The sequence below is a fragment of the Chelonoidis abingdonii genome, chromosome 14 (genome assembly GCF_003597395.2).
Source record: "Chelonoidis abingdonii isolate Lonesome George chromosome 14, CheloAbing_2.0, whole genome shotgun sequence".
Lineage (NCBI taxonomy): Eukaryota > Metazoa > Chordata > Testudines > Testudinidae > Chelonoidis > Chelonoidis abingdonii.
Genome location: NC_133782.1, coordinates 38322219 through 38331498, shown reverse-complemented (window position 1 = coordinate 38331498; position 9280 = coordinate 38322219). Strand labels below are relative to the sequence as shown.

The 9280-nt window shown below is 55.8% G+C and overlaps 1 pseudogene; it reads right to left on the bottom strand.

The window, feature by feature from the left end:
• Window positions 1-237: 237 nt before the first annotated feature.
• Window positions 238-8610, bottom strand: LOC116821546 (DLA class II histocompatibility antigen, DR-1 beta chain-like; annotated as a pseudogene).
• Between the last annotated feature and the right edge of the window lie 670 nt (window positions 8611-9280).

Genomic DNA, 9280 nt, shown 5'->3' with positions numbered 1-9280 from the left:
CTTCTCGTCCACCTTGATCAGGGTTAGGAATTGCTGGATCCTGAAGTAGTAGATCCCCTCGCAGCATTCGGGGGCCAAGCCGGAGTCAAACCCACCTTCCTCTGTCCTCAAATCCTCCACACTACAGACTATTCCCCAATCCTGGAACATGATGAAGAGCTTCCCACCACGCTTCAAGTAGTGTCTCCACCACAGCAATTGGGATGCAGCTCATAGACCTTGGCCTCCTCATCCGTGCTCAGGTCCTTCACCACCCGGTAGGAGCTGCCCTTGACGATGTAGCCATTGGGGTCACCCACACAGCCCAGGTAGTGGTCCCCTCCCTAGCATGAGGGATGCAGTCCCTGGATCTTCATGCTCTCAAGGAGCTCCATCTGTAGGTAGCAACCCAGGTCGGAGCGGACGATGCAGTCTCCATTGTCGTTGCGGAAGATCTCCGTGCCTAGGGATCCTTCCAAGGGACCAGTGATCCAGGGACTGGCCTGTAGGCCTGGTATGGGGACAGAGGGGCGGGGGAGAGAGGGGAGCAGTTGGCAAAAGGATCAAGGCAGTTTGAGAAGATCATGTGCACGTGGGGTTGGACTGGGAGACATCAGAGGACTTCTCTGTTTCTATCAAGGACAACATTTTCAGTAACACCAGGAGTGAATCCCTCAGGGCGACCACGACCCCTCTTCACTCACCCCAGTGGCACTACGGCCAATAGACAGCAGCTGGGAATCTGGCACTTTGACACCAATGGAGCTAGAGACATTGACCATAGCTTATCTGACCTTACATGAATTTTTGATGCTTGAAAACCCCCCAGTTCCAACAGTGACCAGGCACCTGGTATAGGAATGGGGCAGCCGTGGGAGGTGTTTGCACTGAAATCTCCTAGGTGTGCCCTGCAGCTCTATCTCTGGGGTGTGGTGTTGTCCTGAGGGAAGGAGAGGAAGGCAAAGCACACGCCTTCCCGGCAGGGTCACATGGCAATTTGGAAGAAAAATTCTAACCACAGAAGAACCCCCACTTACTTGCCAGATAGTTGGAGACTCCCAAGAAATAACACAAACACATACAATATATTCAACACAGTAACTATATTAAACAAGAGATAAATTTTAAATAACAAGGTAGAACACTGGTCTCAGGTCCCCAGTGCCCATGCTGATCATATCCATGAATTCCTCCAATCACTTGACCTGATCCAGCAAACATAAAAATTAGTGTCCCGTTGCGACGAACACTTTGTAGGGGCAGGGGTGGCATGTTTGTAGAAATTTTGGTGGTGCCCAGAACCCGTCCCCGCCCAAACTCCACTTGCCCAAACTCTGCCCCCCACCTGCCAAGGCTCTGGGAGGGAGTTTGGGTGAGGAAGGGGTACAGAGGGATGGGGTGCAGGGGTGAGGGCTGTGAGGTGTGGCTGCAGATGAGGGGTTTGGAGTGTGGGAGAGGCTCAGGGTGAGAGTAGGGCTGTAGGGGTGAGGGCTCTGGCTGAGACTGGGGATAAGGTGTTTGGGGTGCTGGAGGGGCTCAGGGCTAGTGCAGAGGGTTGGGGTGTGGGGGTGAAAGCTCTGACTGGGGGTGTGAGTTCTGGGGTGGGGCAGGGCTGGGGATGACTTTGGGGTGCAGGCAGGCTGCTCTGGGGGAGGAGCCCCCCTTTCCATACCACCCCGGTCCCCCAGCAGCACACTGTCACTGCATGCGCTCCTAGGGCCCCTCTCAAGTCCAGGAACCTCCATCGCCTCCCCTATGGTGGGTGCCAGGGGTGCTGTGGGCGCCTCCTTCCCTGCTGTTGCCCCTGACTGTACCCTCACTGGGGGGTGACGGATGGGGCTGACTCCTTGCCCAGCATGGGGCAGGAGCAGTGACTGTGGGTTGGGGGGGCCTCCCTGTGCTGCTAAAGGGTCTCGATGGAAAAGGGAAGGGTCTGAGAGGGAAGGGCAGGCTCAGAGTCAATCTGCCCCGGGGGCAGTGGAGAAGGGGGACACGAGGACCCCGCGGCAGCAGTTGCTGCAGGGAGACTGCATGGAGCTGCAGGGGACAGACAGAGCCGCTCTGCTCCCGGGCTGGAAAGGCTGGGGGGCAGGAGGGGGATGCAGCAAGTCAGGGCCGGGGGAGGCGGCAGGTGGGGCGACACCCAGTCCAAATATTGGTGGAGCTGGGCCCCTGGCTCGGAATATTGCTGGTGCCCGAGCACCACGTGGGTATAGACCTCGCCGCCTATGTGCAGGGGCCCTTGATGACCTGTGACCGCGATACCTTCACCGCCAGTAACCAGGGCTCCCAGGAGAAGTCATCTCACTCCCTATTGGTCAGACTAGCTCTTCTTCCCCAGCTTTCACTTGTCAACTTTTTTTTTCTCTGCTCCCTCCTCCAAGCAGGCACCTGCTGTCCTCCCTCAAGCCCACAGCAGCCCCTGTTGTCCTAAACTGTGTCTCTCCTCTCGCCCTCTGGGTTGCCCAGGAAACTCAGAGACTGGCCCTGGTTCCCCCTCCCTCCCAGGGACAATGTGCTTTGAGTTCCACGCAGAGAGGCCCCAGGGACCCAGGTGAGCTCCTTGGGGGTTGCACAGCTATATATCTGCAAGGGCAATTGAATGAGCTCTACCCACTCTCACAGACTCAAGAGCTGTGCAGAGGAAGCCCTGGGCAGCACCCCAGAACACCAGTGCATTGACATGGATCTGATAAAAAGCTTCATGAAGGTGCAAACTCTATTTGTGGGTCAAGCAACAAAAAGTACCACAAATTCCCAAATGCAGAAAAATTGAGGTGACGCCTGTTTGGGGACAGAGAATGGGGGTGTTTTGGGGCGGAGGGGGAAGCTATGGGTACAGTGGTGACTGGAGGGTGGGGAGGAACACAGAATGGAGGTTCACGCTACAACAGTGGTTCTGAAACTAGGGCCGCTGCTTGTTCAGGGAAAGCCCCTGGCGGGCTGGGCTGGTTTGTTTACCTGCCGTGTCTGCAGGTTCGGCCTGTCGCAGCTCCCACTGGTCATGGTTCATTGCTCCAAGCCAATGGGAGCTGCAGGAAGTGGCGTGGGCCAAAGGGCATACTGGCCACCACTTCCCGCAGCCCCCATTGGCCTGGAGTGGAGATCCGCGGCCAGTGGGAGCTGCAATCGGCCAAACCTGCGGACGCGGCAGGTAAACAGACAGGCCTGGCCTGCCAGGGACTTTCCCTGAACAAGTGACAGCCCTAGTTTGAGAACCTCTGCCCTACAATGTACCTCAGAGATTTTGGCCATATCCACAACCCCCCAGTATCTCCCCTTTCCAGGGACTCCATGTGGCTCCAGTCCGAGGTGATGGCCATTGCCAGACAGCTGCATGTCGGTGGCATCTGAGAGAGAAAGTGCCATGCACGAGGCGCCTCCTGCTGGCTAAGCTGTGCCTGGAGCACAGTCGAGGGTCCCTGGCTGTGTCTATGCTGGGCAATACAGCCCCTTACAGCCCCCTGCAGCGGAAGCCAAAGCAGGAATTGACTCATCGGGAGACCCTGCTACCTAGGCCTTGCTCCTGCCCCTCTGCAGTGAGAGTGTGTGTTGGGAGCAATGGGGATCACGTGTGGGGCAGCTTCTCAGGGCCGGTGCAAGGATGTTTCATGCCCTAGGCGAAACTTCCACCTTGCGCCCCCCCTCCACGCCCCTGCTCTGAGGCACCCCCTCCCCCGCGGTAGCTCCCCCTCTCCACGCTGAGGCAGCCCCCTTGCAGTCCTCCCCACACTCCCCTGCCCCAGCTCCCTCCGCCTGAATGCTGGCAGCAACCGGGGCAACCGAAGATCCAGCTGCAGCGGTCACTGCCAAAGAAAATGGTGCCCCCCAAATGCCAGCCCCCTAGGCGATCACCTAGGTCGCCTAAATGGTTGCACTGGCCCTGCAGCTTCTCACAGCCATTACCCCTAAGTCCAGCCAGGGCTCAGCAGGGAGCCCCTGGGATCTGATGCTAAGCATGGCCAGGCTGGCTTGGTACTTGCCTGGGAGCCCAAGTGCTGCAGGGTAGGGGTTCAGCAGGGGGCCCTTCCCCAGTCAGTGCTGACTCCAGTACCCCAGTGTGGATCTAGGGGGATCTGTGCTGCAGGGAGCAGGGTGAGGACTCGGCAGGGGGGGAAACACTGTGCTTCAGGGGGCATTGCTCACCTTGCCTCCTCCACAGGGTCCCTATTCCCAGGGCAGCAAGGATGCAGTCAGCAACAATCACCAGGACACCAGGCTGGTTTGTGGGCTGGGAATCTGGAAATGCCCCGAAACAAACTGAGCCATGAGCTGGCCAAACCCTTTTGCCTCTCACCCCCCACTACCTGCCCCATAGCTCTGGGCTAGTGCCTCCATCCCCCAGTTGGACTGTCCCTCTGAGCCACTCATCCCCCATGTATCTGCCCTACACCTAAACACCCCCTTTCTCTGCCTTCCCCTCTCTGTGATCCCCTAGATCCCCCTACTTTCCCCTCCCTCTGAGCCCCCAGAACCCCCTTTCTAGTTTCCCCTCCCCTCTGACACTCCCAGTATTTCCTTCTGCCTATCCCTCCCCTCTGCGCCCCCCCAAGAGTCCTCTCTACCTTCCTCTTCCCCTAGTACCTCTCTGTCTTCCCATCCCCTGCTGCCCCCCAAAACTGCCCCTCTCCATTTCCCACCTCCCTCTTCCCCTCACACCTTTTGTCCAGTTCCTCCATTCCCCTTCCCTCAGTAGGAGGCACCACATTCCTAGTATCTCCCAACTCCTCTCCCTACTCTGCCCCCCCCCTCCAGTACTCACCCTAGGTCACCCTCAGAGGGGCGTCCCCCAGGCTGTTGTGTCTCACCACACACACATGCTCTGCAGGGCTGAACCCCTCCTGTCCCAGCTTGATGGACATCTGGATCTGGAAGGTGGGGTCCCCATTTGGCCAGATCCCACTAGTCAGCTGCTCCCCCAGGGCCACTTGGCCTCCCCGCTTCCAGGTCCCCTCGATGTCTCGGGGATAGAACCCCGTCGCGTGGCAGATGAGGCAGTGTGGCCGGTCCTGGGTCCCTGGAACAAGGGCCACATGCACTGTGGGCTGGGCTGGGGGGGAGGGTGAGAAAGGGTTATTAGTCACTGGGAATGGAATAGCAGGAGGCTGCAGGTCGGGAATGAGGGGCACCAGTAGAGCTGTCACCTGTCTTCTTAGTGGTGAAGGGCATGGAGCTCTCAATCCAGAACCTGCATTGTTGCGGCGTGAGAAGGTTCATAAAAGCTAAAGTCTCCCCTTCACGGTTCCAGTGCTCCGCCACTTGCCAGGCCACTGGGTGCACCGAGAACCAGCGGTTCTGGTCAGACTGGTACCACAGCAGGTCCTCCCCATTGAGGGAATATCTGGTGACAGCTCGGACATCACCGGTGGCATCGTCCAGGTCACAGGTCTTCAGGACCTGCATGTAGTAGGGCTCTGGGGGCAGAATGGTTGAGTGAGCAACTGAGGATGGAGTTGCCACCAGGAGGCAGAGGGGGACAGACCCTCCAGACCCCACACTTTTCCCAGAGAAGGGACAGAACCTAAGCGTCCTGGCTCCCAGCCTTCTCCCACACTGGCCCTAACCGCTAGGTATGAGAGAAGTCCCTCCCCTCTGGTGTCCCGTCCCCCAGCTCCCTCCTATCTCTTTTGAGCTGCCCTCCCATCCCCTTTCTGAGCTGAGCCACATGCTGGGCCTCAGGGACTCACCCACCTTTGGGGAGCTGGCATTCATCTCCTGCACCAGGTCCTGGTACTCGGTCTCCACCCAGGAGTCCCAGGTCTGGCACTCAGAGCTGCCGGCTCTCCAGAACTGCTGGCTGTCCTGGTCACCGGTCTTTCAGGTGCTTGAGCAGACCGGGGGCCGCCTGCGGGGAGATGAGCTGGAGATAGGAGACATGGTGAACCCCTGTAGGAAGGAGAGAGACTGGGATGGGAACGGGACTCAGGCATCTGGGACAGCAACCCAAGGGAGCCCTGCATCCCTGGGGAAAGAGACTGAGATGGGGAATGGGACCCAGGCCTCAGGAAGAACAGGGGTCACTTTCCAGCCAAGGTGAAAACCCAAAGAGACAGAAGCCAAAAGAAGACGAAGACCAGTTTGGCCTGAGGAGGAGGGGACAGGATGGCTGTTCTATGGGGTGGGCTCTGGGACCAGGACCCAGAGAGCTGAGGAGGGCACAGCCACCCCTCCCTGCACTGAGCTCTTTGCTGCTCTGACAGGTGACACCTGAGAGGAAACCCAGACTCACATGCTGAGCAAAGTTCAGTAAAGACAAATCAACCGACCCTTCACCCCCCTGCTCACTGCGTCACAGGAAGCCTCGCTCCCCACTAGCACAATTAAGACTTAATAACTCCTGTTGATGTTTCCAAGTTGTTTCTGTTATAAGGTGGGGTTCCTTTGTGGGGAGGGTTTTTGTGAGCACAGCATAATAGTCCTCAGTCACTCCCACACACAGCTATTGCATTTGGTGGGGACTCTGCAGAAGGCTGGAATATCGTTGCCTCCGTAATGCTGTTCAGACTGCTGGAGCTCTGCCAGCTGCTTGGTGCTTTTATCTGAGAAGCTTCGGTGCTGGCTGGGGTTGCCAACAATCCTGCATTACCTGGAACGTCCCTTACTCAAATAGAAATGGCCTGTCCCATACTCAATCAGTGTAGGCCACTTTTTGTCCCATATTTCAAAAGCAGGAGGCCAGTACCCACAGGTGCATCTTTCCATTGACCTCCTGGCCTTTCGGTGCTGTGCAGGGAAATCAGATGGGGCTCCACTCAGGGGCCAGGGTTGCGAGTGAAGTGGAAAGATGCACCTGTGAGTACTGACCCCATGCTGGACAGGGCCTCCTGCTTACTCCTGCCCTTGAGCATGGCCCTTTCTGCTTTCCCTGTGCAGACTCTGTCTGGCAGGGTGAGTGGATGGGGCCATGTGCCCTGGAGCTGTGCCGAAGGGCCAGCGTTGGGAAGGGGCTGTGTCTGGCAGCAGGGTAAGTACTCCTAGGGCTTAGCCTCCCCACTCACAGAGTCTCTGCCAGCATCCCCAGCAGAGGAGCATAACTGCTGGCAGGTGGCTGCTGCAGCTTGGGGGGGTAAGATGAGCAGGGAGCCTGGTCCTGGCAGCTGAGACCATCGTCAGTGCGGCAAAAGGCAGGAAGAAACACCATGATGAGTGTTGGTGAGTCCTGCTTAGTGTTATTATTAGTAATAACAATGATAATATCAGGAGGAGGGGTGGGGCAGGAGATCCTGGCTCACAGTAATAGGAAGGGGGCCAGACTGAAGGCAGGGACACAGTGAAAGGACCAGGGGCCCTGGCTGAAACAGGGCTGCTGGGGCCCAGCTGATGTGTGGGGAACCTGGCTGGCTCAGTATGCAAGTTGCAGGACACAATATACAATGGCCTAGCTGACCGCTAACTCCTACCAACAACATCTCTTTTCCTGCTAAAAAAACCTAGGATATTAAATGGCCAAAAAAAGAAAATGTTCATACAGCCTGAAGTGGTATTTTCATCCCACGGCAGAACAAGGAGATGAGCATAACTCAAACTCTAGAAACCAAGAAAGGCCCAGGGAAGATTTCCCTATCCCACTGTCCCTCTACCCTTTTCAAGCAGTGTAAGGAATTTCCCATGCTTAAAATATAACCAAGTACTCTCTCCCCCTTGTTAAAACCAGATGACATGGAGCCAGAAGTTAATGAGCCAAAATTGGTGCGTTGGAATTTAGGCTTAATTCAGGGATCGGCAACCTTTCGCACACGGCTCGCCAGGGTAAGCACTCTGACGGGCCGGGCCAGTTTGTTTACCTGCAGCGTCCGCAGGTTCAGCCAGTCGCGGCTCCCACTGGCCGCAGTTTGCTGCTCCAGGCCAATGGGGCCTGCAGGAAGAGCAGCCAGCAGATCCCTCGGCCCGCGCCACTTCCCACAACCCCCGTTGGCCTGGAGTGGCGAACCGCAGCCAGTGGGAGCCACGATCGTCCAAACCTGTATAGGCTGCAGGTAAACAAACCAACCCCGCCCGCCAGAGTGCTTACCCTGGCAAGCCGCTTGCTAAAGGTTGCCGATCCCTGGCCTAATTGATGGACAAAATAGTAAGGGGATGGGCCACTCCACCCATCACTGCCCTTTGGGGTCTGTCAAGAAAGAGATTTTGTGAGAAAAAACTTAAGAAGAACAGTAGAGAAAGTGCAAGCCTGGAGCACTGGGCCTGGTGCAAGACCTGAGGCCTGAACCAAAGGCTGTGAACCAAAGACAGGCAAGGTATTAAAGCAGATGCTCATATAGGAACTTGGCAGAGGTTTTGCTAGTGTTTTAGAGATTAGATATTTTTGTAAATATATTTTAAGGCTCGCACTTTACATCCCTGTCCAGCACAAGATAAGATGGTTTGACAGAACAATGAATAGGGATGTTGTGTCTGAGATATCAGGAACAAGGGGAGTTAACAAACAGATGTCATGAAACACGTAAGGTGGTACATCAATTGTGTATCCCTGTTGTTTGTCTCAGTCTATAAATATAGGGGTACCTCACCTTAATTCTTGGTGTTACCTAGGGAACAGCAGAGACTCCCGCTGCTGACTGAGCCCTTCCTTGCCACTGGGCACCCACGTGTTAATGTACCTGTAACCAGCAACTGAAGCCTCTCTCCCATTCTCCTATTCTCCTCCCCCAACTCTCACATTCCCAACTATGAAGCCAGGGCACTAGGACTGTGCCTTGAGGGCAAGAAACCTGGCCAAGTGCTTTCATCCCCGAACTGTGCCTGTGGTCTTTCTTTATGGGTAATTTCAAAGTCTGCTGAATTAGCAGGCTGCCTGATCTGCTGTTAGTACTGATAAGGACAGAATAACTGAGCAGCGTTACCGAAGCAACTACCTTTCAGCCTTCAACACTTAACAAAAGGAAGCTGCTGGAGCGAGCTTTGCCATCATGGCTGCCACCCCCATCATCTCCTTGGACTCCAGACCTTCACCATCCTAATCCTGGTAGATGTACAGCTCCCAGAACAAGGGGGCCCCTGACAACATCATCACCCCTCCCAGCTCCAGCTGACTCCTAAACCCCATCTGGGATGAAACAGGATCTGACTTTAACAACAACAGAAACAGCTTCAGCTCATCTCAGCTAATTTCTCCTTCCCCCCAAAGGATGGTTATTACCATCTTTGATACTGTCTAAGTGTGGAAAGGGAACAAGGGATCTTGTTACAATGAAAGCCTCACTTAATACTTTACATTTCAAAGGCTTTAACTGTTTTTCCTTATTTCTTAACCTTTAATCAAAGGTTAAAAGGACATTTAATGGTGTGTTTGCCATGGCAC